A 25,787-nucleotide genomic window follows, 5' to 3' on the forward strand; every position below is an offset into this window, starting at 1 on the left:
TACTGACAGTGTCCAGACACAGCAGCTGGAGGGCCATCTCAGACACTGCAATGAGCAGGGACACATGGCTGAGGCTTCACGCCCAGCCACACCTACCGCAGAGTAACAAAGCACCACGCAGCAGGGAGGCACTGCCTCCAAATTATCACAGTGACAACAGTTTAGAGCATAAGTGGGATATTATTAACTAATTAGATGGGGCTGAACATCACAAAGCAGCTTCTTATTCTCTCCAACTCCTCATATTCATCAAGTCTGTTCGGCAGGCTGCTGTCATAGTAATGAGCAGGATATCACAAACTGATGAACTTAATTTTAACTGTAGATCAAATGACAAAATAAGATTTGAGACTTCAAGGAAGAAAACTCTTAATTAAAATCTATTTAATAAAGATTTAAAGAATATTCAGGCAAGCAGATGCTCCAGTTTCCAGGTCAGGATCTGGTGCAGTACAAAAGTCCCCCATCAGCAGTTAATACCTGACCTTACAGACACTGCAATTCAAATAAGTAATCAAAACAGCTGTATTTGAAGAAACATATAAAACATTAAATGAAACTAGCACTAGTTTCATCACTTTCCATGTATTAGAAACTAGTGAAAAAAAAAAAAAAAAGGAAAAAGTATTAAAGAGAGAGGGCTTCCCAAACTCTTGTGTAAAGAAGTATTCTATGCTGTATACAGAGGCTGTATTCTTTCATGACAATTAATAAAGATGCACAAGACTACGGTAAACTTTTTTCCTTTTTTCACTGATGTAACCTACTACCCACAAACCAAGCTTGTCTTTACTAATTTAAAAACAAACAAAAAGCAAAACCCAAACAAAACTAAAATTTAAAAATGCCTTTATCATTAATTAAGACTTAGCTTGAAATTTTCTATTAAAAATGGAAAGCAACAGAAGAATCTAAGATGAAAGCCATCCCAACTTTCAATCTTTTGTTTATTTTAGTTTTCCATCTGTACAGCATGCTTTAGTCCAAGGACCTACAACTGCAGCTCCAGTAATGTGTGACATGGAATGGCAAGGACTATTCTAGCTTACAAAACCAGTAACAAAATATTATAACTTAACCCTTCCTAAATTCCCCTACCAAATTTCCCACCTCCAAAGTCTTCATCCCTAGTCTTATCCAATACATTTAGATGTGTTATTGCTTTGGATTTTAGAACGAAAAGAGAAAGGTAAATAATCAAAGATTGTTTAAACACATATCAACACAAAAAGCAAGTTTTTAGAGCTATTATAATGTTTTCTGTGATCTTTTGTTCAATCTTCCTTCAGCAAGAACTCTAAACCTTCTAGACTCAATGAAGTCAGAAAACCCAGAGACACAGAGAACAAAAATTGATTTGACATGGTTGTAAGCCCCCAAGACACAAGTAATCTATTACTGAACTTCCAGGAACAGACCACGCACAGCAATGGCAATGGACATTCAAGATTCCTCTAGAAGTTAAATATTCACTTCCATCAGTTGAAAAAAAATCTGCAGTTTCAATTCCTTTCCTGAGGTAGTCTCAAGAAAGTTACTTTCTTGATTCCTGGACAAAGAGCTGTAATAAACCATGGAAAGCCCTCTGTGAACACCTTAAAAAAGTGATTGCTTTTTTATATTCAAAATACAAAGCTCCCAGTCAAAGATTTCTCACGGTGACAGAGTTGGGAAAAGGCTGCAGGACACTGCCTCGGAAGGGCATAACTACAGTACATGTACAGTGAGCTCTGATTTTACTGCTCCAGCTGCAGAATTACATGAGCATGAGGAAAAAGAACAGTAGAAAAAAATTACATCTGCAAAGCATCAATGTAATGCGTTTCCCTCGAGTCCTGTCACCCAAAGCATCTCACCATCTTTATTCCTGACTGAAACAGGAACAGTTTCCAAGAGTCAGATGTTCTTTAAGAATGATGCTGATGACTCAGCGTCTGTATTGCCACAAGCAACTACACTGAACGTGAGGTTATGGATCCTGGGAGAATTCATGTCTCATCTTACAGTCTTCTATGGTAAATAGGAAAAATATTGACCTGCATCACTAGCAGAACAACAGAGGAGAGAGAAACTTTACTATCTGTATGCTCTCATGTTTTACCAAGGAAAGGGCATTGCTGGGAGCAGTCTGAGTACCAGCACAAACACAAACATAAACTTCAAGTTGTTTTAACGAACTGTAACCAATAACCAAGTGGCTATTCTTACCCACCTTTTGAAAGCCCTCCGAGTTGTTACTTGAAACAATTATCCTGCTAGGCCAATCTATAATTAGCTAAAAACACATCCCCATCTGCAAAAATCAAAAATTTCTTTTTAACACCAGAAAAAAATAAGTTTATTTTAAGCATTAGTACTCCTAAACATATGCTATGCAAAGGAAGACAAAGAAATATACAATTAGGTCTTACAAATAAAAGACAGCACTTGGTAGAAGTTTTGGAGGAGAAAGTGTTCCTCCTCAAAAGACTGGAGTTAAGCAAAAGTTGGTCACATATTCGGAGTCCAAAAGCATGATGTGGACAAGGGACTGAACATGGCATGTTTTCTAGTAGTAGAGCATGCTTCAACCATGAAAGTTAAGTATCATTATTAACATTTTTCAAAAAAATCATCTCAGAGTATCTATTTTTTCCCTATTATCCCAGTGTCTCTAAGAGATATGCTTCACATTTCAGTATATACTGGTGATTCTCTAGTTTTAACCAAAATCTGCCAGCCACATTCAAACATTCTGTAGACTTGTCCTCATCATTTCTTTATAAAATATTGAAGCTTCTGAAGCAACACCTTATTCATACAGAAATTTCTGAAAGAAGGAATGCAACTATAGGTATCTAGGGGGGAAAAAAAAAAAGACAATCAATCACACCATAATCAGAGAAGTTTGACTGACTTCCACATGGGGCTTTATATTCCACACAGCCACATCAGTCTTCAGACTTCTAAAAAGCTAGTTAGTAAAACTTACCCAGCTCCACTGCTGTCTGTATGCACTTGAGTGACTCTGGACAATCAAAGGCAGCAAATGTCTTAAAACATTCAGAGGACTTGACCTTATGTTTCAGACGGCAGTATCTACAAGGAATCAAGTTCTGCTACCTGAACTAACGATAAGTACCACGTTTACAAGGACCTGCAAGATGCACTAGTTACCAACAGCTATGATTAACTGTACTGAAACTTCAAAGAACAGAGAAACACGGACAAACTGCACACTGTTTTCTAAGCACCACACTCTGGACTATCTGAACTAGATAATAGAGATTAGACCACATTGCCATGAAATAACAACAACCAACCTACCAAGAGCAAAACACAACAACAACAACAACAACAAAAGGCTGCACTGCCCCAAATAAAACTGAAGTATACAGAAAACAGGAATTCTCTTCAACAACCAGCCATCATAAGGATCCTGTGAGGAAGAGGCAACAGCAAGTTCACTTTTCAAGTATATTTGTCAGCTGAGAAGTATTGAAAGGAAAGTTTTGGCTTGTCCAAATATTCTAAGACTTGGAGAGTAAAATACAGGTTCCTGCCATCTTTGACTGAAGATCCTCATTTCTTGTCCTCTCTCAGAGAAAGCCTTTGTTACATGAAATCTCTCTAACAGCCACCAAGGTTGAAGAGATAACATTCTCATCACTGGCCACACAGCATGCTGTCCTGAATTGTCAACTCCATCAGTATCTCAGGTCAGGGAGTATACAGGGCCACAGTGGCTCAGAGGTGATGCTTGTACACCCATGAACATAATAACTTCCTCTTGCGACAGGAGGAAAGGAACCTCAGGAGATTAAAGAAAATACTAGCCAGGTCAATACACAGCGCACTTGCTGTTTATTCCATGACTGCTACCAATAAGTGGTGAAGAATCATTAGCATCGCAAATCTCTTCATACCTGTTTCTCTGGGTTTGGAACAATCACAAAGGAAAAAAGAAAAAGTAAGGCCCTTGGTGTTTTCTCTCCTAAGGTTTCCTGAGTAGCATCCAGTGGAAGGGCACCATTGTGTCTACAATTTCCAACAATGTAGCAGCTAGCGCAACTACAGCCTGGTCCTCCCCTACAACAGACACTTCGACTGAATTATTCACAGCATTAACTAGAAGGCATGGAAAAAACATTAACTAGTATTTATTAAAGGCAAGGTTTATTGCAGCCAGGGGAAAAAAACAAACTAGCAGGCTTTTCAATGTTGAAAATCATTATCCTCTGCAGCCAGAACCAAAACAGGCCTCCTGAAGTCTCTCAAACAAGTAAAGGATGGCTGAGCACACTTAATGACAAAAAAACCCAAACATGACTGGAGCTTTAGCTCCCCTTTGGGACCTGGCTGTATATTCACTTAAAGTTCAATCTATAGCTTGGGCAGAACCCAAACAGTTTGTTCCATTAAAATCAAGTATCAGTTCACATCTAATACCACACAACTCTGAGCAATCCCCAGAAATGGCATGCCTGCTTCCCCACTCCTTAACCACAAAATATTGCTCCTTTCCTTCGATCAGGCTAATGATCCTGCAGCTGCAGAGGGATTTGGTTCAGTCAGCTCACCCAGGAGCAAACTAAACACTCTAAAACAAAACAATCAGTCAGTTCAACAAGCTTATCCACTGGAAAACTATGTGGCTATACAACCGCTGAATCTGACAGGTGGGACAGGGATCAAGTTCATGAGGAAAGGGGGAACTTGCTTTTTAGTAGACATGCACCACTACAGCACAGGTAGAAATGTATTTTGTTTTTCCAGGATCCAGTAGAGCATGACTTGATCCTGGTAAAGACCACTGAGTGCAGTCAAAAAAATTAGAAATAATTCCCTGTTGGCATTTTAAAAACAAAATAACTCCCAGCAGAGTTTTGAAGAAAAGTATATATTTGAATATATAATTATCTTGCAGGAAAAGAGGTTGCTATCATGTTTACTGAGGAACACTTCACGTTCAACCTCAGACACCTGTTAGCATCCAGTTAGAAACTTGCAGTGAAGAGTATGCTTAAAATTTGGAGGTGGTCTATCGAAAGAAAAAGGCATAATCAACATCAGAATAGCCACACTATCACAGCTTATGTTAGGCTAAAATATAGTTTTTCCCCCAGCTACAGAAGTGTATGTCTACATTTAGCTTCAGGAATTAAAACAGAGATTCAAACTAGTGCAGAGCAACTTATTCATCCATAACAATCTTTAATGATTTTGTATACACAACTAAATATCCAATGCTTTTGCAAGTCATCTACGGATTTCACTTTTAAAGGAATAACACAATTAAACATCTACCCATTCCTTATCAAAAGCCCCACCTTGAGAAGGTTTGTTTACTCTGCCAGCTCATTAAAACTCACAGCATCCCCTTTGAGGGGAAAGGAGGAAATCCAGACAAATCCATTGAAGAAAACAGGGCTGGGTGACTTGGAAATTCTTTCAATGGCTCTCTTCACTAAAAGAATCACAAGGCAAAGCCTCTTCAGCCTGAAATAATTTGCACAGCCTTCCAGCCTGAGATGAACCCTGGGGTCAGCAAGAAGCCCAGGTGGGCTCGGGGCACATACATATATATGTAGGTAAGAATACAGCTGCAGAGCACCAACTACGCCAAGTTACAGATGTTCTCTTCAAAGAATACATGAAAGAACATAGGAACTCAGGCCACACTGAGTACTCTGGTTAAGCCATCAATACTACAACACAAAAAAAAATACTTAAGTGGCCAAAGCATCTCACGTAAGACTGAAGTACACCACTGAAACTGCACAGGGTTGATGACCTTCCTGTAATAACTGTTACTGATTTGTCTCAAAACCACTATTCCCAGCTCTTAAAAAGCTGTTAAATAACAAATGAAAACTTTTAAACCAACTTACTAGGAAAGCTAATCTAGAAAAAGCTGTTTCAGAAAAAGAGCGGGGGAAAAAAACAAGTACTGGGAACTGCTGGCTTTGGCTCTTAAACAATAGAAATGCATATTTCAATTACCTGCTCTGATATAATACTCCATACCTGAATAGCCCCTAAAATTAATTGCTGCTTCCACAGAGAAACAAACTGAGTAATAAGATTCAAGTAGAAACTAGGCACTCCAAATGACACAAAGAACCAGGTAACACCTGCCAGGACAATAGCCAGCAGGGGGAATTCTCTTGGAACACAGAGCTCAGAAACAAGGTGTCACACAGGAATCAGCGCTGCACATCAGACATCTCGCTGCCAGATCACTAACACCCTCCTTGCTTGTGCTTTCCCTGCCCCCACTAGCATCACCAAACCACTCTCTCCTGGAACAGCTTCCAAAGGAATTCTTTGAATAGAAACAAATACAAGTAAGAGAACTAAAAATAGTTGAGCAAGAGCAGACATTATCACACTTGCAAAAACGCACTCAACTGCATTTAAAAAAAAAAAAAAAAAAAATGGCCCATTTAATTCACACCAGAAATGACAATGAGGGACAAAGTAGAAAGTGCCACCACAGGAAAGCTTTCAAGGGCAGGATTGATGCCTTAAGTTTTAGCTTTCATATTTTCCAGATTCTGTACTGCATTAGTATATAACTCTGAACTTCATAAAAAGTGTTAGCAAGTTCTCTTCACAGTTTACAGTTAGACAAAACAATCCTTTTCCAGCCAGAGAACGAAGGACACCATTGAAGCTTCAGGCTCAAAAAGTATAAACAGCAGTGAATCGAGGAGAGCAAACTGGGAGGATGGGACTTCATAATCTGAAGCCGTAATTGGACAATTGACCCCAATATGTAAATGGACCAAAACTTATATAAGTGTGAAAACATGTGACCTATCAGCTTGGGTCTAGCCTCGGCCAGACTTGTCCAAGGTGTATCCTTTGAAGACCTGTATGCTCTTTCTAAGACCCATGGCCACTGCTCCAGCTCCATCTGTACCTTTTTCTGCAGTTCTGATCTGACTTAATGTTATTTGTGTTTTCTGTCTCCAGCGGGAGGTTGTCACTCTCCTCCACCACTTCTTTCCAAGTCAAACTCACAACAGAATTCAATGGGCAAGAGTGATATTTTAAGTTTGCAAAATCTGAACAAGTATATAAAGCTTTTCTTCAAAACTTTCTTCCTATTGTTAAAGCCATTAAAAATTCTTTTTCATATTAATGTATTCCCTTACCTACATGAAGTTAATGTGCCCTTTTAATATATTTTTGTAGTCTGAGTTAGTAGAGTACAGTGTATTAATGAATCACAGTCTTTGATTCCACGCAGGTACACCAGGCTTATATACTGTGCAAGGCAATATTAAAATGCCTAACTAGAAAATGTGTTTCCTAAACCATACCAAGAAGATAGTAGTGACTGGTCCACTTTACCCGTGGAAGTCTGAAAGACCAAGCACTTACCTGCAAGATGAAGTTACCCACTTTTGAAATAAAATGGAGTTGTACTCTTTACACACCTTAGCTCCTGAAACAGTTGATTTATATTAACTGTACACCTCATCCTCAGTACAAATACAAATTCCAAGGCGGCACCTGGAATATACATTGTGCTAACTGCAGTGTTCAACTCTAGTGTTGGGGGTTAGGTTTGTTCCTTCTTTTCTCTAAAGAATTTTTTCCCCACAAGTTACCAAGGAGACCAAGTGTTGGATACTTGAGAGTACTTAACCGAAACAAAGAGGTCGACAAAGGTGGAAGGGGGAGATAATGCAGGTAAAAGACAAAGCTTGAGGCAGCTGCGGGATCTTCTTTTTCCGGTGTTCGGGAAGAGAGAGAACGACTGTTGCTGGCTGGAAGAGTTTCACTGTGGCCAAAGGGATCCAGTGCTGGGAAATCTACTATCACCCGTTCGGCCGGAATCCTGAGTTTTCTCTGCCACCCGCAGGAGCTGGTCCAGGCCCTGCCTCGCCTTCGGCTTCTTCGGCGCTGCTCCTCTTGCTACAGCGTGACCCTGCATCCCCTGCGCTGCCGGGACATCCTGCCCCTGCCTGCCGGGACACCCTGCACTCCCAGCTACCAGCCCGGGACTTTTCCACTGTTCCAGCTTGGTGCTCTGAGGATCCTGCAGGGACACCGAAACCAAACTGCCCTGGGTTTTGTGAAACAAAACCCTCAAGGTTCTTGGTACTGTTGTCGTTTGTCATTAATGCTGTAGTTGTTTGGTGGGGGGGGAGTTTTTTGTGTTTGTTTGCTTTCTATTACATACTAGTAAAGAACTGCTATTCCTATTTCCCAAATCTTTGCCGAAGAGCCTCTGATTGTAATTTTACCTGGCAGATACCTGTCTTCCCAAACCAAGACATCTAGCAATACCATTAAAATATTACAGGTACCAGCTACAGAGAGCACACTGCACATATAAAAACTTAATTAAACAAATGGTTTAAAAATTACAATCTTGAAAACTATTTCAGAAGATGTTTTGTAAACATCAGTTTTCTCCAAGCAAACCAGAAAGTTGTATGTGCACAGAAATCAAGCAAAGGATGAGCAAGGAAAAACCAAGATAAAATATTAGAAGTTCTAAAAACTGCATTATGAACTTAAGTAACAGCTTTTTAAACACAGTAACAACTTTAAGTCATTTAGAGAGCCTTGTTTAAAAATTCTAGCACAGCAAGGGACTGTTAAGCACACTTGCCAAAAAAGCCAAGATGACACTGTAAATAAATTCAGAAACCAACGGTAGGCAGGTTTAAAATGCAGAACAGTATGATGCCTTAAATGTGTTCTCAATTTAACACAGGACTGTTTTTCAAGTTCAATGAGTACACCAAAACATGGCTTTTTGAAAACTAGTAAGAACCTGAATCAGTAGAATAAAGTGAAAATAAAATTTAAAAGGAACAATGCAACATACCTTCTCTCATCAGGGGAAAAAGTACAAGAGACAGCAGTCACCCAAAACTGCCATCAGCAGATAGTAAACTGCTAAAAACCTGCTCACTGTCTCACCTTCAGAACACTGAAATATGCAGTTATGCAGGGCTTTAGGTAGTTTTCTTGAAAGTATACAAGCCTCATCTAACTAAGTACCGTCCTTTAGGTTCCTCCAGTTTTTGATGTCTAATATTAGAAAAACTATACTTATCAACCCTGTTGCTATGCTCTAAAACTCTAAGGAAGAAGGTGTTAGAATTACCTCAATTTTGATATTCAAATGAACAGTGCCCTGAAGTCTGAGTTTTTGAGATTTGTTGGAAGATACGGTGAGCTCACAGCTACATCACAGGAATTTCTGCGCAGGATCAAATACAAGGGACCGACAGAATGGGATAAAAGAACACTGCATTTAAACATTACGGAGTACACATACAACTGCTGAAAACACCAACTTGAAAGAGTATTTTTACTTCCACTTATTCATGGAAGTCCACTTGAAGAATTGCAAACACCTCCAAGAAAAACATTTCGTGCTCCTTTTAGATTTTATTTTGCCAGAAAAAGGGAAGGAAAAAGCATGTTTAAATGAATTATCTCATTCTAAGAGCCAGAGACATAATTTTACTTAAAACCATTCTAAAATCTCAAATGTTGCATACAGAACAAATAAGATCCAGAAAATTCCTAGCACACACAGCACCAAGAGTAAGGCCTTCTGTATCTGAGATGATGTTAGACTTTTACATATATTCTAATATGCAAGCACATTTGAGAACACAAACCTTTGTTTGACTGACATATCAATTCCTACCAAAATCAAATGAGGAATAAAACAGAGATCAAAAAATGCAACGACATTAAGTGAGAAGAAAAAATAGGACAAAACCTGGTGAATTAAAAAAAAAATCAACCTTACAAACTAATGCAAACATGCTAAAGGCTGTAATTTTACTTCAGAGGCAACTAAAATTGAATAAACGTTTATCTGGAACTCACTTGTCAGCAAACATTTTACCATGATTTAAATGCAAGTTGTTGAACAGACAGAAGTACACTGATGTCAAACTAAAATTCCCAGACTACAAACAAGTATTTCTTTAACTGCACTCTTCTAAAGCTTTAGCGAGATTACCAATTGCTGTAAAAGAATTCAAAGTGTAAGTTCCAGAAACATGACAGTGTTTTGGTTAACCTTACGCTGCTTGGAGCTGTGGTATTTTGAATTTAATACAACTGGAAAACATTCCCATCATGATCTTCAAGATGAACTTTTGGGAGCTTTTTTCCTTTTAAACTCATCTAAAGCTTAGTAGATATCCTATTTTTTTTAAGTTAAACTGAGGGGATATTTCCACTTTTTTAATTAGAAAATTGGGCGATTTTATATATATATAATTTTTGAAAGATAAAGATGAAGAATACATATTACAGGTTAGTATTTCAACAAGCTTTGATACATCCCAGAAACTTAATGCTTGGGAGGTCAATGCACACCAAGTCCTGGAAGAACTAAACATACCACTTCCTCCCAGCTGGTCTTTAAGATTACAGGATAGCAGAGCCCCACACCTCTCTAGCTATAAACACAATACAGCATAAAATACAATAGAGTTATACTGCCCAAACATGCATTTAGATAAATCAGCCTAGTGTGAAGCTCTATTTTCAGGTTTTGCTATGTTTCCAGATTAATGCTTTCAGGTTTTAACTGTAACAAAATCAATAAAATTTACATATACATTTTAGCAAAGTTTAGCAGTGTTTGACTCATGATTACAAGAAGTCACTTCACCTGGCAGAGAACTTGAGAAGCATGGAGTTGAGATTTTTCAGGAAATGTAAGAGGTGGTAATGTTCTTATTTTATTCAACAGAATGACTAAGTGAATCCACCAAGAGAACTAACTTTCCTCAGAATTACTGAGTGCCAGAAGAGATAGCTTATCCCCTTCAACATCTCTGTTTTAGAGAGGAAAAAAATTATCTTAAAAAGACTTTCACAGTCTTTCCAGCATATCTGTTCATATAAAAACTTCTAGGGAATACAGCAAGTTGTCAGTGCTGCACTACACACAGCCATAAATGCAGAACAAAACCACATTTGTAGGAATACCAAAAGTAAGATGCAAAACAACCTCACAGCTTTGCAGCCAGCATCACCAGATACAGCCACTACACGCTAACAGAACAACATAATTTCAAAAGACTGAAACACAGACTCATGTCAAATAATTCATCAGGCATATTTAACAGCCAAAAGGGATGTTATGAACAGAGACCCCTTTCTTTCCCCCACGTATTCCACCAGGGCTGATCATTCCTGGCATTATTTCATTACTCACTTTCACTGCAGTTCTTCAAACCAGGAATTTTGTTTGTTCATTACGACACACCTAAGGTTCCTCAGCATTGCCAATTCTGCCTATATGAATCAGACTCCAAATAATTTGAAAAAACAAAACAAAGCAGCAACCTGTCATATCAAGAATACCAAACTCTTCCCCTTTTTTCCCCCACCCCAAATCTGTCTTATAACTAGCCCCAAGCCAAATCCTCCTCCTGGTCCCCCACAAGCAACTCACCCTGTCCTTTTCCCTCTACACACTGCATTAGAACCTGTCTGTTAAGCCAAGGAAAGTATCATCCAAAGTCCATGTTAACAACTGAAACAAACTCTTCTCCAGTACTGTGGAGCAACTGGAAAAGGAGGAAGAGTTACTGTGTCAGCTTTTCAACCAGGGTCTGTCAATAAAGGGGACCTACAACCATAAAACCCGTTCCCGGCCGCTCACCACTCCTAAACAAAGTCCCAAGAAGGAAAATGGTACTGACTCCAGTTGATCAACTCTCTCATTTGTTTCCACCTGCATTCAGTTCCAGTTCCAAACAGCTACCTGCTTTTTTGATGAATGGAAAGGCCTTTAGTTACTAAAGTCCGGCTCAAATGTTCAAAATCACCTTGTTTACGCCTGAAAGGCAAGATGCCTCACTCAATATGTTTTTGTGTTCAATTTTTACTTAAGTACTAAAATTGACTGAAAAGGGATGGTTCTGCGGTTTCCTGCATTATGTTTTATCATATTTTATAATGGTAAAATATGATAAAACATATTTACCATATTAAAGGGATGGTTCTGCAGTTTCTTGAGTTAGGTTTTATCATATTTTATAATGGGTGAGTCATTTCATAACTAATGAAATACTTGAACATCTTCTCTTGATCAGTCATTTTTATGGATATGTTTATTGAGAACAAATAAAAGTTATACATTCTCGCTTCACTCTTTCTCATGACCAAAGTTCTCAAAAGCACTCCCCAGAATCAGCAAGGGCGTGAAGTCACCCAAATATTTGAGGTAGATTTCTTAGCAGAAACTACACCTCAGTGATGCCTCATTTTGGATGACTGTTCTACAAGAGTCATCCCAGCACTTCCCAGATTCAATAACCCTAACTATGAAAGTAATTTTAACCATCTAACTTTATTCCAACCTTTCTCTACAATTGTGGAGGTCTTGGGGTTCTTGGGGAAGGTGTCTGGACTTGTGAGAGTACAAAAACTAGGCTGGTCCACTTTGCTTCTAATTTAGGATTCATATAATTCCACAAAGTTTGGGCTTTAGTCTCATGAAAAAGTACTTCTAAAAATAATTTTGATGTACACAGCTGCATAAAATGGATGGTTCAATATGCAGTAAGAACTCCGTCTAACCTCTCCTAAATGATGTATTCTACTTTAAGTTATCATTTGCAATCCATGCAATTTCTAGACAGAACATACAAAGGACTTAGGCAATTTTATCACTATAAGACAATCAAGTGTTCAACCTGTTTCTTCCCTCACAGACTGCGGAATTACTGTCTTCAATTCAGCTAGAACCAGGAGAGACAATTACTCCTCATTTGCAAGCACAAAAATTACTCAAATTTGAAATATGCCTCTTACTGCATTTTCACAGTACTTTCTCTGAACTCACCCATTTCTTAACCAACCAAGAATGATGAATAACTGTGAGTACCATATCACCCATACTAAATTCAATGCTTAATTCACTTCTTTCCGAGAGGCCAATAAGGACATATGAGTTCAGCTTGCCTGAAGGACTACAGATGTGACTATGTCAAGTAGCTGAACCCAGAGAAAAAAGCCTGGGAGGGATGTGGTGCCTCACCAATATGCCTAAGTACCTGAAGAAAAGGTACACAGACAGAGCCAGGCTATTTTCAGCAGCGCCCAGTGACAGGACCACAGCAAACGACCTGAAACACAGAAGGCTCCCTGTGAACAACAGGGAGCACTTTTGTGCCCTGAGGGTAATCAAGCACTGGCACAGCACAGGTGTCCAGTGAGGTGGCAGAATCTCCATCGGAGATATTCAAAACACATTCAGACATAATCTTGGGCAACCTGCTGCAGATGACCTTGCTTGAGCAAGGGGAGACTAGAACACCTCCACAAGTCCCTGTGAGCCTAGGCCAGCCCACGATGAAGCAAAGTAAAAAGGGAAGAAAATCCTTTAACAGAAAAGCTACCAGAAACACCTCATAAGCTTCATTAGAGATAACTCCTAAGCTCTAGCATTTCTGCTCCAACAGTAATAAAGGGAAAATAAAGGGAATCTTCAATTAAATCAGATAGGCTGAAAGTCATTGGGACAAAATCCAGAAACATACACTGGATAATAAATAAAAAAATGATCAACAAATAAAATGGTAAACAACAAAAACCGGAGTACAGGAATGAAGTTGAAATTAATTTTATACTTGTGGTCATAACAGAGAACTATTCAAAAAAGATAATAAGCATCTTTTTCGAAGATGCACAGAAGAGTTTCTGGGATTGCTGCTAATCTGGACATCAAGAAACAGCAAAGAAACCAACAGGTTAAAGATGTATATCAGAAAGTGTTTTCTCAAACACTAAGGAAAAAACAAACACCCTTACATACTCATTAACTTAACTTCACCAATCTTATAAGTCTATTCCAACCTTCCTCTTAAAGGAATTTCAGACAGCTACCCCTTGGCACTTACTCCATGTTCAAAACATTCAGAAATTCATTCAGAGGCTAATAAAAGAAAGTGAAGCACAAGACCAGGAAGTGCAGTACTGTTCCCCCTCATCACACTTAGTCACCCAAAGTTAACATCACTAACTTAGGTCTCTCTTATGTCAGTCTCAAAAATGGATCACAAGTCAGTGATCTCCAGAATGTGTGACTGAAAGCTGAAATAAAAGCAGACATCCATCCCCTTGGGGCACAACCCATCAAGTGCATGGACCACAGCTTCTTGAATACAATATGCTATGTACAGCCCAACAGTAGTGCAAGGTTTGGCACCAGGATTCTCTTCTGAACCCTGTTGCTGAAACTGTGTGTAAGACAACATAAGATTTTGAAAATCAAAGAAGAGCACAGAAAAAAATAAATCAGCAATAGCTTTCAAATATGGAAAAACAAACACAATTAAACAGTACAAAGCCAAGCGTAGAGGACATAATAGCCATGATTCAGTTAACATTTAAAAACAAACTGGAACAGGAAGCAAAAAGGTTCCTGAAGTCATATGCTTCATTCTGTATTACTATACATTCATCATTCTCAAACCACTAAGCAAAACAAATGGAGTAGAAACAAATACTGTGTTTTCCCTGCTTAAAAGCAATCTCAATATGGTCTCTAAAGTATCATCCTACTTCTAGAAACACTGCTTTAGTTGTTAAGAAATACAAAAGAAATGTTCTAGATTAAACCAATACCAGATGTAATAAAACTGCACAAAGACTTACTCTCTCTGCAGCTAACCATTAAAAATGTTTAGGAACATGGTTATAACCAGTGAATTCAAATCCTACACCTTCAGCCACAGGGCCCCGTAAAAGACTGAGGTAAGCATTTCCCCCCCACACTGAAACAGTTTTAAAAAGTGCAACCAAATTAATCGAATCTGAAGGTTAACAAAGTATTTGAGTTTTCTTCATTTAATTGTAGATCACATACTGAATGATTCTGCAACACAAATTCCATTGAACCTGCATCTTCTACAGGAATAAACTGTATTTCCTGTAGAATAGCAGAAAAACAAAATCATAAAGTTCACCATAGGAGTATTACTTCAGGCAAACCTTAAGTCTCAAGAAAGATCAAAGTTCTCTCAACATGGGAAACATTTCATTGTTTTTAATGCAAAATGCTCCTCTCAGCCAGGTTGAGGACTCCTCCAAGTTCTGTTGGAAGACTGATTTAAAAAGCCTGAAGAGAGAGAGCAGAAAAAAGCTTGACAATTTTGCCTTCAAAAGAAGCCACAGTACTGTGCAGGTTCCACAAAGAGAATGGGACAAAAAGAAATAGAATTTCAATAGCATTGAGAATAGAAACAGCTCCATCCAAGGGAGCTGCACAAAGTTGTTCACGTAACCTATTTTACAGGTTTTACAATCTAAAGAGAACATAAATAAAACAATATGCTCAGCAAAATATTTATGATGTAGTAAAAGCAGACTGAGCAAGCCATGAGATCTTAGGCACCAGACCGTACCACCTCTAAACTGTCTGTCTTTAGTCCCTGTTTACTCCTTGAAGCATTGAGAAGTAATGGGGAGAGAAGGGCTGAGGGTACCACACCTGTGGAAGGAACAGCCTTGCAGGAGCCCCAGGCAGATGGGGAGTTCCAACAGACTCCCAGTGCAGATGGCCAAAATCAAACAGTGTGGACTTTCATGTTAGAGCAAAACAGACAAACCCTTTGTACGTTTTTGTAAAATATGAACCTGAAGTAATTGCAAAGGAGGCATTTCACAACCTTTCATCCCAGTTCTCACTTTAATGAATGTAATCTGTTTAGGGAAGTTATATGAAAAACAGTGCAAGTCAAAACTAGGTCTTCTCTGAAATGCACAGAGGACCCAATGGGCTACAAGTAAACAGATTGTATCAGAAATAAATCTAAAATTCACCAAAAACTTTAGCACAGTAACAACACTGCAGTGGATATCACTGGTATTAACTCTAGCATTTAATAATTCTGAAGTCTCAAATACAACACAGTTTCTTTCTTCTGTATTTTACAAAGGGGACAAGTCACTTGACTTCTCTTTCAGCAAGGTCATACAGGGCTGTTGCAAAGCACTGAACATGGGTCTTCAGAGTCCTGCCCATGTGCTTCAACCATATAAGAAAAAAAGACAAATAAAAAGATTCACAAGAGAGCCGAAGGTTTACTCCTAGTCTTTCATGAAGTACCTGTACTAAGAACCGGTACTAAATGTGACTGAAACTGCAAGTAAACATTACTACTAATAGTAAGACTCTCAGTGCTGATCATGAATAGAGCATTAACAGTATATTATACATACACCTTTCAAGCATTGGTCATCAGCATGTTACTCTGCTATGACCAAGATCAATAGGACAACACAGCAACAAACATAAAGCATACCAAAAAATGGCATTTTAAAAGGAAATCATCAGCTAAAATAAAAAGTTCATGGAAGAAATATGGAGCATCAACAATCTATTTCTAGGTACTAAAACTACGGCTTCAAAAAAAGGAAGAATCAAACAAAAAAAACAGTTTAAAAATAACAGCCTCTGGTAACAGACAAGATTATTTTGTTGGTTTTCCCCTTAGCTTCCTTAGATTTTAGTGGTGAGTCTGTAGCTTCCACATCCCCTCAAACAATCAAACCCTTTTGCAAGTCATGGTACCAGAAGCTTTACGAAGGATGGGCCAAGACAACCGAAACAGTCTAAATTTCAGAAATGTCACGCTTTTTTTTTACTATAGACACTTTTCAAAATCAACACACTGATAAAACTACAACAAAGTAGAACAGAGCTTGTCTAATTCCCACGCATCCCCACCTCCAAGATTACCAAGATTATTGAGGTTATAAACACAGAAGCCATCTCATTTTCAGGAGTCGCAAAACATCATTAATCCTGCAAAGTGATTTACCCTTGCTTGCTTTCAAGTTACCTAGTGTAAGGTTAAAAATAAATTATTTAAACAAGTTAGGTCAAACCACTGCAGAGAGATTGGGTCCAGGTATAAATATTGAGTCAGTTAGGTAGGAATCCAAACCCAGATTCCATTAGAGAACATGATACAACCAAGGGAATCGTTAAAGGGCCTGGTAAATATTAAAGAAGCAAAAGCCAGAGTCGCTGACATTTTTTGTGAAGGGCTCTGTTTCAATGGCAAGCACTGCTCCCCCTCCCTTCCCTCACATCCAGCTCCAATTTCTCTACTTGGAAAAAAACAGCTGCTCTCAGGCCAGGACAGCCCCTCCATTCCTCTTCCACAGCTTTCCTTCACACAGCTCCGCAGCAAACCCCAAGTTTCTGCTCCACAAGACATCCCACTCCTCCGAACACAACCAAGGGTGCACTGCACATCCACACTCCTGGTGCTAACACACTTACAAAAGGGAAGCTTCAAACCAGTCCACCCTGCTCCCAGGTGGCATCCAACAGCACTGCACACATTCCAGCACAAGCTTTTAAACTTATTCCACATCAGAGAGTTCAGATGTTTGCCTTTGGACCCAAACATGCACCAGGTCCTTTCTACATGCAGCTTCTTGCACAGGAATGCCTACCAGTTCACTTTCCTACTACAAGTTTCTTCAGCAACAGGAGAAAACGAGGAAGAGCTCTTTTTTGTTGTTTTTGAAGGCAACATGAGTCAGGCCAATGGCGAAGCCCTGCCATGACACCCAGTTCCAAGCAACCACGCACAGCCGATGGCAAAGAAGGAGAAGCTTAACGGAGAGAAGAGTTCGTTCATTGTCACGTCCTCAAGTAACCCACAGTAGCTGCTGAGACGTTTCTGCCTGTAGCTGTGACTCCCCACCACCAGAGAGGGAATACCCGGGAAGGGGATGAGCAACAGAACATGGAAGTAAAGCCCTGTGTAAGTCAGATCGATACTTCATCACCCACTTGTTCACTTCTCGAGCTGCCACCTCCCCTCTGGTCTGACTCCTGCCGCCAGCCCCACTCCTCATCTGCGGGGTCCAACTGGTCCCGCTTTCCTCACAACGGCCCGAGCAAGAGGCACCAACCCGCCAGAGGGAAACCCTCCGTGAAGGAGACGAGCAGCTCAAAGATGTGGGCGCAGAACCCCCTCCCGCGGATGTCAGGTGGTGCAAAGAGAACCCACCTCTCCCGGGGCCAAGCGGACTCCCCCTCCCCAGCCAGGTGGGCGCTGCCCGCACTCGCGGCCCTGCTGAGCGGGAGAGGAGAGGAGCGGAGGGGGGGGGGGGGGGGACGGCGATCTAGGTCAGGGCGAAGCTTCCCCGGGGCGGCCGCCACGGAAAGTAGGGCAAAACCGCGTCCCCCCGCAATGCGCCGGCGGGCGGGCCGGGGCTGGGCGGCCCGGGCGGACACCGACCGACCCGCGGACCGAGGGACCGCCGGCCGGACAAAGCGGGGCCGGGCCCGCGGGGGCGGCTGAGGCGGGGAGCGGCCGCGCGCGGGGACCGTTGGCGGGGGCGGGTGAGGCCTCCCCGCGCCGCCCGCGCGCGCGGTACCTGCCCAGTGCGCTCACAAAGCGGCGGCAGCGGCGCCCGCGACCGTCACGTGACCTCCTCCTTCCTCCTCCTCCACGCGCGCGCGGGGTCGTTTTCCCCACGTGACGTGGACGTGACGTGGACGTGACGTGACGTGACGTGACGAGACGCGACACGCTCCGGCGCAGCCCCGCCCCGCGCCCCTCACGCACCGCCAGCGGGCACCCATCCACCGGCGCCTTTTTCCGCCTCTGCCTCCCGCCCCCTCCCGGTGACCACGTGGGCAGCGCGCGCGGGGGGAAAAGCCCGCCCCTTCCTTTCGCCTTCACGTGACTGCCCCCCTCCCGGCGTGCGCGGGGCGGGAGGGAGAGGCGGGGCGGGAGGGAGAGGCGGGGCGGGAGGGAGAGGCGGGGCGGGAGGGAGAGGCGGGGCGGGAGGGAGAGGCGGGGCGGGAGGGAGAGGCGGGGCGGGAGGGAGAGGCGGGGCGGGAGGGAGAGGCGGGGCGGGAGGGAGAGGCGGGGCGGGAGGGAGAGGCGGGGCAGCGGAGCCCCGCCCGCGAGCGCGTGAGGGACCCCGTGAGGGCCCCGGTGAGGGATCCACTGAGGGCCCGCGGTAAAGCACACTCAGAGGTCCCCCCGGGAAGACCCAGGAGGGGCCGCGGGAGTTACCCCACGGGTGATCTCCTGAAGAACGTCCTGATAGACCTCATGAGAGTCCATGCGAGGATTCCTCTGAGGAACCCTCTCAGGGACCGCGTGAGGCACCCTGTGAGGGACACCTTGTGACGGACCCCCAGAGAAGCCCCCCTGAGCAATACTGTGACGGGGCCCTGTAAGGGACCCCCGTGGCTTAGGAACAGAGCATTTTGGAACTAGTTCTGCACTTACATTAATGTTAACGTCTCCTCTTGCGAGGCTGGACGCAGGGAGGCACCCTGTTGACATGGAGAAATCCAGGACAAAAGATAGCTGCACTACAGGAGGAGAAAGTCAAGTAAAGTATGGTGGGCATTAATGGAGAACAGGGAGGGATTGGCACAGCAGAAGCTTCTGGCAGCCTAAACTCGATGACAGGAGAGATGGCAAGAATAGTCAGTAAAACTTGACTCCCCGAGATGACGAGTTTTGGGTTGTGTGTTAGGAGGGCAAAAAAAAAACCAACAACCCACAAACAAAAATGTTTCTTCCATTTAGGCTTTTTCCTGCTGTGCATTTTTTCCACTGTTTACAGCAGCTCTGGTTGCCCAAAATGAAGTGGTCCTTACCCTTTGGGCATCAGTGCAAAGTCTGGCATATTAAAGCTGGGCTCACTTACCCGGTGTGGAAGTTGGTCCCTGCTTGGTGCTGAGCAGGCAGGGCTGGTGGAAGTAATGTTCAGACTATTCGGCCCCTGGTGCCAGCAGTGATGATGTCCCATGATCCTTGACCTTTGCTGTGGTCTGATATCCTTTAGCACTGTTTGTTCATCTTCTGTCCCTTGAGCCCATATTCTCCATGTAAGTAGAAAGGGCATTAAATCTTTTTCTACTCTAAACAGTATGTGAAAATTAATTGGTGTTTTTCATGCTTCTGCTTTCTCTGCATAGAGTAGGTAGATTCAGCCAGTCTGCATCCTTTACACTTACTGCATAGATGCGCAGGAGCTACAACAGATTCTACTGCTGAGGAGCTGCAAGATCTGCCTGTTCTCATTTTTTCTCAGTAAGATAGAGGGTCCGTTGAAAAAAAATTAAATTCAGACCAAACAGTGCACAGGTATTGTTGATTTTCTTGATGCAGCTGTTGATATTGTTTTGTTACTGTTGCAATGGAACAATTAATTACAACTGTAAACAAAATTTCACAAGCTTTGTGACACATATGTCTGTAGCTCCCTAATCTGTGTGGATTTAATCAGCATTATTAGCAGTCTTCCATCATGGCTTGGCAATCCTTTGATAATCACGATGGAAGTTTGGTGTGCTGCACAAAACAAGAAAGGCTGAGAGCTCTTGGGATGCTGCTGTCCAATGGTGTAGTGCCAGCTGGAATGTCTCTCTGAAAATCACACTGAATCCAGCCCAAAAGCATTTGGAATGGGAGAAAACTAAGCAGGGGTACCAGGATCAAAGTGCTGTAGACTCCTGCTGTACATGGAGTAAATATAAATGAGAAAATGTCATACTGCACTGACAAAGCTTCCAGAGGAGAGCTAAAGGAATAAACAGGTGGAGGCTTGGGAACAAAGACCTTCACTCGAAATATTGATCAGGAGGAATTTCTTCACTGAAAGGTAGTGAAGCATTTGAATGGACTGCCCAGAGAGGTGGTAAAAGTGTTCAAGAAATGACTGGACCGGATATTTAGTGCTCTGTTCTAATTGCCAATTTGCTGCTCAGTCAAAGAATGGACTCACTCTCAAGTGTCTTTTCCAACCTAAATGATCCTGTGATTCAGTACAGCAGACTTGGAGAGAAGACCCTGCACTAAACACTGCGAAGGTTTCACGGGGCCCGGCAGACAAATCCTACCTTACTATGTGTGTGTGTCCTGGTTTACGGCAAATTTTGGGAGGAAATCTCTGAATAAGGTCCCTCCAGAAAAACAAATTGAAGCGGCCCCTCCCCCAACTGGTTCAGGAGGAGATTTCCTTGGAGAAAAGTGGAAAAACAGTTTATTTAACAAACAAGTAGTCACAAGCATAAAAAAATTTAATAATATTAAACACTAAATTCTCTTGCTGTCTGTAGAGATGGGAAATTCGGAAAGTCTTTGCCATGAAGTGTAGCTTGGCTCACTCACTCTCTAATCAGTCCCTCCTGTGCTGGAATGCAGCATGCCAGCCCCAGTGGGCCACAGATGTCAGCTCCTGGTGTTTTTCTGGGTTTTCGGTCCAGAGCAGGTCAGATCAGTTCCAAGAAGAAGAGAACAACACAGTCCGGGGAATTTCTCTGCCTCAGCTAGCTAAAAGGTAACAAAAAGCAAAGGAGAGCTCTCTCCCGCTGTCTGTCCGTGCTGCAGTCAGTGTGAAGGATGCCAGGGAGCAAGTGCAGTTTCTGAACACAAACTCAGTGCTTCTTCTCTCCCCCCCACTTCACTCTCAGAACCAGTCTTAAAGGTGCAGAGCTTAATATCCAACATTAACAGAACAGACGACTGGGGATACAAGCATCATAAAGTCACCCCAGGACACTGTGTCAGGATTCTTATCTGCTGTTACAAGTATTTGCAACCTCTTTAGTTTTCCAGCCAGTAAATAAGTCTGGTGCAGGTGCAAATCCAGATAGGCTATTTCAGTTTACTGCAGAACTGTTTTTCTCAGTCACTTTCTTCAGATTTCTGAAATAGGCTGCAGTTCACATACCATAGGCTGGACACCACTGTTCTGGTGCTTTGGCATTCTCTTTGCCTATTACATTTGTGAGGGAAAACTGCTTGTGTTAAGAATATCACCCTGTTCCTAGTTCAGGAGTCTGCTCTAGTTCTGTGTTGCAGTTAAACCATCTCTTCTTGTCAAGCTCAGGTGGTACCATCTTCCCCCTTGCTAATGCTCTCTCCCACTTTCTACACTACCAACCCTTCCCCCATTGGACAATTGGTCTGACTGAGCTGAAGTTCAGAGCAGTTTTTTGCTATTTATTCTGAAGTTTTTATTTTCTTTGTGCCCTCTTTTTTCTTCTTTTCATCACTTGGTCTAATAAAATATTGCTTTTCACTGCAAACTGGTCTCACAGCCCTGACCCTGATGACACCACTTTAACAGCACTAACTTTTTCCAAAATATATTGCACTAGCTTTGGAGAGTCAACATAATCCAGGTACACAACCTCTGCAAGAGAGAGGCTAAATATAAAGAAACAAATCTTGATTTTCAGCTTTGAGCTGAGTTTGCAGGGAGTCTGTGTAGAAGCCCAGAAGATAATGGAGCTAATCTCAAACAATGATAGCTGGGTGGCTGTGGAGCCACCTAAGGATTGTTGGTACCAGCAGCCAAGGATTGTTAGCAATAATATACTGGGAGAATGAACAGAATGTGACTGGAGAAGGGGCCACATGGAGGCAGAGCAGCACATTTCTGGGACAGACATCCTTGTCCTGGCTCCTGGAGATAAGCACAACACAACACAGCACAAGTGTAGGGATGAGGTCAAGAAGCAGGCGTGGGCTGTAGGGGTATATGAAGACCACCAAATACCCTGAAGCCTCCAACCCATTTCCACAGTAACTAAATTACACAGAAAGGGAGAAATCTACCTCCACTGCAGGGAAACTCATCTAGAAAAAGGTACCCCCACAAAACTCAGATGTGTGTGTACCTCAGGATCCTGCACACTACATCAGCTGCATCAGTGATGGAGTCAGGACTGATCTTTGTCTCTGTCCCTTCCCTTCTTCTCCTCTTTAATACATCTCTCTCTCTCTCTCTTCCCTTTGACCTTCCTCCTTCATCTTAAAACTACTGCCATGTGCTTTTAGGAGGTCAGAGACTAACATAACAATTTCCATGCAGAGTGTGTAATTTGCTCATAGAACTTGTAAGATTTTGTGGACCCTCTGACTTTTGCTATTTCTTTTGTCCACGAGCATCTCTGAATCTTAGGTGCTCCCTTCTCCTGAAGAGTGGGATGCCACAATATGGAAATCTCCCTAGGTATAGTGGAACAATTGAAAATTTTGATGGCAAAGCGGAGTTCTCTCAAGAGAACTGCTACAAGGATTTTATAACAAGAGATGTTATCTTTGGGCATACCTGAGATTGCTGCTGCATTTAGATGTGGGGTGAAACTTGTGGGGATGTTGCAAAGAAATGGGATCTAATGTGTAAGATTGTTGTTGCTATGCCTGCACAAGTAGAGCTTCTGCAACAATTGTACTTGAAAGGCTTGCCATATACGTTACGGAAGCAAGCCCTTCTGCTAGAGATAACATTCAAAATGATGAAGGCAGGAAGGATAATGATGTCATTGCATCCAGCCTTCAAAAAGCCCAGGCCATTAAATTCCTAACATCCATGGGCTGCGTTAGTCCATCATGTCTCAGAATCATCCCTGGAATTTGTGTTGGGCTGCTTGATCATTCTTTAGAGTCAGTGTGTGGTCCCTGCAGACCATGGTTCAAGTTTTGTTACCTTGTAGTTCGACTGTATGAAAAAGGTGATGCATTTTTATGTGACCAGAATCTGATATTGTTCTGCACAACTACCTTAACCCTACTGTTATTTTCCATCCTTTCAACTTTTTCCAGAAAACATTTTATCTGAATTTGTATTTATTTCTTCTGTAGACTGATGAGATGGTTCCACATGTCTGAGCCTGATACTGATCCTGCAGAACCTTGTTTTAAGACCTGTTTGGAAAGGATGCTGGCAGGGCTAACCTGTGTAGTGCATGCTCTTCTAATGGTGAGTGCTGAGTTTGTTCTGTCATATTCTCTGATTCAATTCCCTAATGTGCCTATCCACTGTTACCAGATAAACTGTTTCTAAGAATTAAACAGACTGTTGTTAAACAGACTTGTTTTCCACATAACGCTGTTGCTTGGCATTAGCTGTGTATTTAGCCTTGAATTATCTATTTAGTCCTTTATCAGTTTTCCATTACTTTGTCTGTGACATCAGAGAAAGTAGTCTGCAGATGCCTGGTTGCTTTGTCTCCTACTCTAACAATGTCATGCTTCCTGCCTCTTAAAATTCCCTGAGAATAAATTATCTCTAAGAAACCAGAAGTTTCCTTGGCCAGCTCTTAAAGAACTTGGTGGGGCAGGGTTGCAGTAGATGAACACTGAAGGTCTTTTAAACCTCGTTGCATGGTGTTGCACACTGACCCTTGTAGCACTTACAGACCATCTGCCTTTATCAGTTGGATTTTAATAAGCCTAGTGGAATCCCAACCTTCCCTTACTCCAGGTAATATAAAGATTCCTGTAACAAATGGTAACAAACTAATAGTGTTGTAAAGTGGAAACTAGATTTGCACCATTTGCTGTTTTCCCCCAAACTTCATCTTAGGATAAATTATTAATTTCATTTACATTTTTATCCTGTGATACATTTTAGGAGAATGTTTTGAATAGCGTATCCAAGGATATTTGCCAACTCTGGTTAAATGTCAGCCATCTGTTTTCACTTTTAAAAGGGCTGTTTGTAGAATCAGCAACTGGCAATGGCAAGACCAAAGCAGTGAGCTTGGAAGATCCCAGGGAACTGCAGGCTTGAGAGCCTCCACCCAGCCCTGCAAAGATGATAGTACTGAAAGCCTCAGACATTGAGGACAAGAAGGTGATTGGCAGTAGTCAGTATGGATTTACACTGGGGAAGTCATGTCGGGCTGACCGGGTAACCCTCTGTGGTGAAATGACTGCCTTGATAAATGAGGGGAGATGTTGCTCAGTTTGAGCAAAGTTTTCAGTGGTGTTTGCTAAAAGAATCTCATAGACAAACTGATGGACTACAAGCTGAGTTTATGGACAGTGAGTCGGACTGAGAACTGCAGAGCTGCTGGGTTCAACAGGTTGTGATCACTGGCACAAAGTCCAGCTGGAGTCTAGGTGCTTGTGTTGTGACCTAGGTCCTGGAACCAATATTTAAGCTCCAGATGTTTCCCTTCTCTTCAAGCAACAAGTTGAGCAGCCCAGAGCACAGGACTAAAAGCTTTTCGCAAAACCAAATAAACTCCAAGTGCAACAGCAACATCCTACAAGGTAACAGACAGTGGGGTTTATTTTAGTCAAAGCCTATTTATAGGCTATGTTAAAAAGCTGAAGTTGGCTTTCTGCGATTAACAGGAACAATGCTTCTATAAATACACATGGGCAAGTCATTATGACTCCTAGAATTTATTTCCAGGAAGGAAAAAAGTCTACATGAAGTGGTTTTATCAGGTGGCAAGATCATAAATTGTTACAGCTTAATAATGCTTTGCTGGCATCCTCACTGGTTGGCTGCAGAGTGGTGCCCAGGAGCTCTCAGCAGCAGTACACAGGCTGCCACCATAGAACATGAGGAAGTGAATCTTGTCTTAGTACTGACCAACCCTTCCTCATATTTTTGGCTCCAAAAGGCACCTTTCTTGGGGCTCATATACATGGAGAAATTAGCCAAAATTGCTCCCTAGGTGAATACTTGCCTAGAATACTGTAGTTATTTGGGGTGGAGTTTTACAGTAACAGTGTCAGTCTGTCTCCCCAAAGACAATCTTTAGTCATGTTTTTCCAGTTGTCTAGAATCTGTAGAATTTCTGTTGTAGCCAAGTCTGTGTTCTTCACATTCAACACGCATCAGGCACTGCAGTGGGTTTGTAGAGAGAGAAAACCCCCGGGACAGGAAAACTTTTGACAGCACAGGGGAAAAAAAAACACAGGCACTGATTACAGGGGTTACAAATCTTTCTGCTGACACTTCAGCATCCTTGGAACATGACCCTCACTCTGTCCTTGGCACAAAAAGCC

At 42.0% G+C, this 25,787-nt stretch overlaps 1 protein-coding gene and 1 long non-coding RNA gene across 8 annotated transcripts in view; one reads left to right on the forward strand and one right to left on the reverse strand.

Moving 5' to 3' along the window:
- UBAP2 (ubiquitin associated protein 2) overlaps positions 1 to 18,477 on the reverse strand; it is a 104,954-nt gene extending 86,477 nt beyond the window's left edge. For all 7 annotated transcript variants that reach the window (XM_066180914.1, XM_066180912.1, XM_066180911.1 and 4 more), the window contains exon 1: positions 18,385 to 18,477. The gene's annotated coding sequence lies outside the window, so the exon portion shown is untranslated. The remainder of the gene's footprint in view (positions 1 to 18,384) is intronic.
- Positions 18,478 to 19,721: 1,244 nt separating this feature from the next.
- On the forward strand, positions 19,722 to 25,215 carry LOC136288798 (uncharacterized). The gene is made up of 3 exons (XR_010720589.1): positions 19,722 to 20,117; positions 23,625 to 23,742; positions 24,476 to 25,215. It is a non-coding gene; the product is annotated as an uncharacterized lncRNA (long non-coding RNA).
- Positions 25,216 to 25,787: the final 572 nt, after the last annotated feature.

This window comes from Chamaea fasciata, unplaced genomic scaffold, assembly GCF_029207755.1.
Source record: "Chamaea fasciata isolate MVZ Bird 193981 ecotype frontalis unplaced genomic scaffold, bChaFas1.0.hap1 SCAF_4, whole genome shotgun sequence".
NCBI classification, from domain to species: Eukaryota; Metazoa; Chordata; class Aves; order Passeriformes; family Sylviidae; genus Chamaea; species Chamaea fasciata.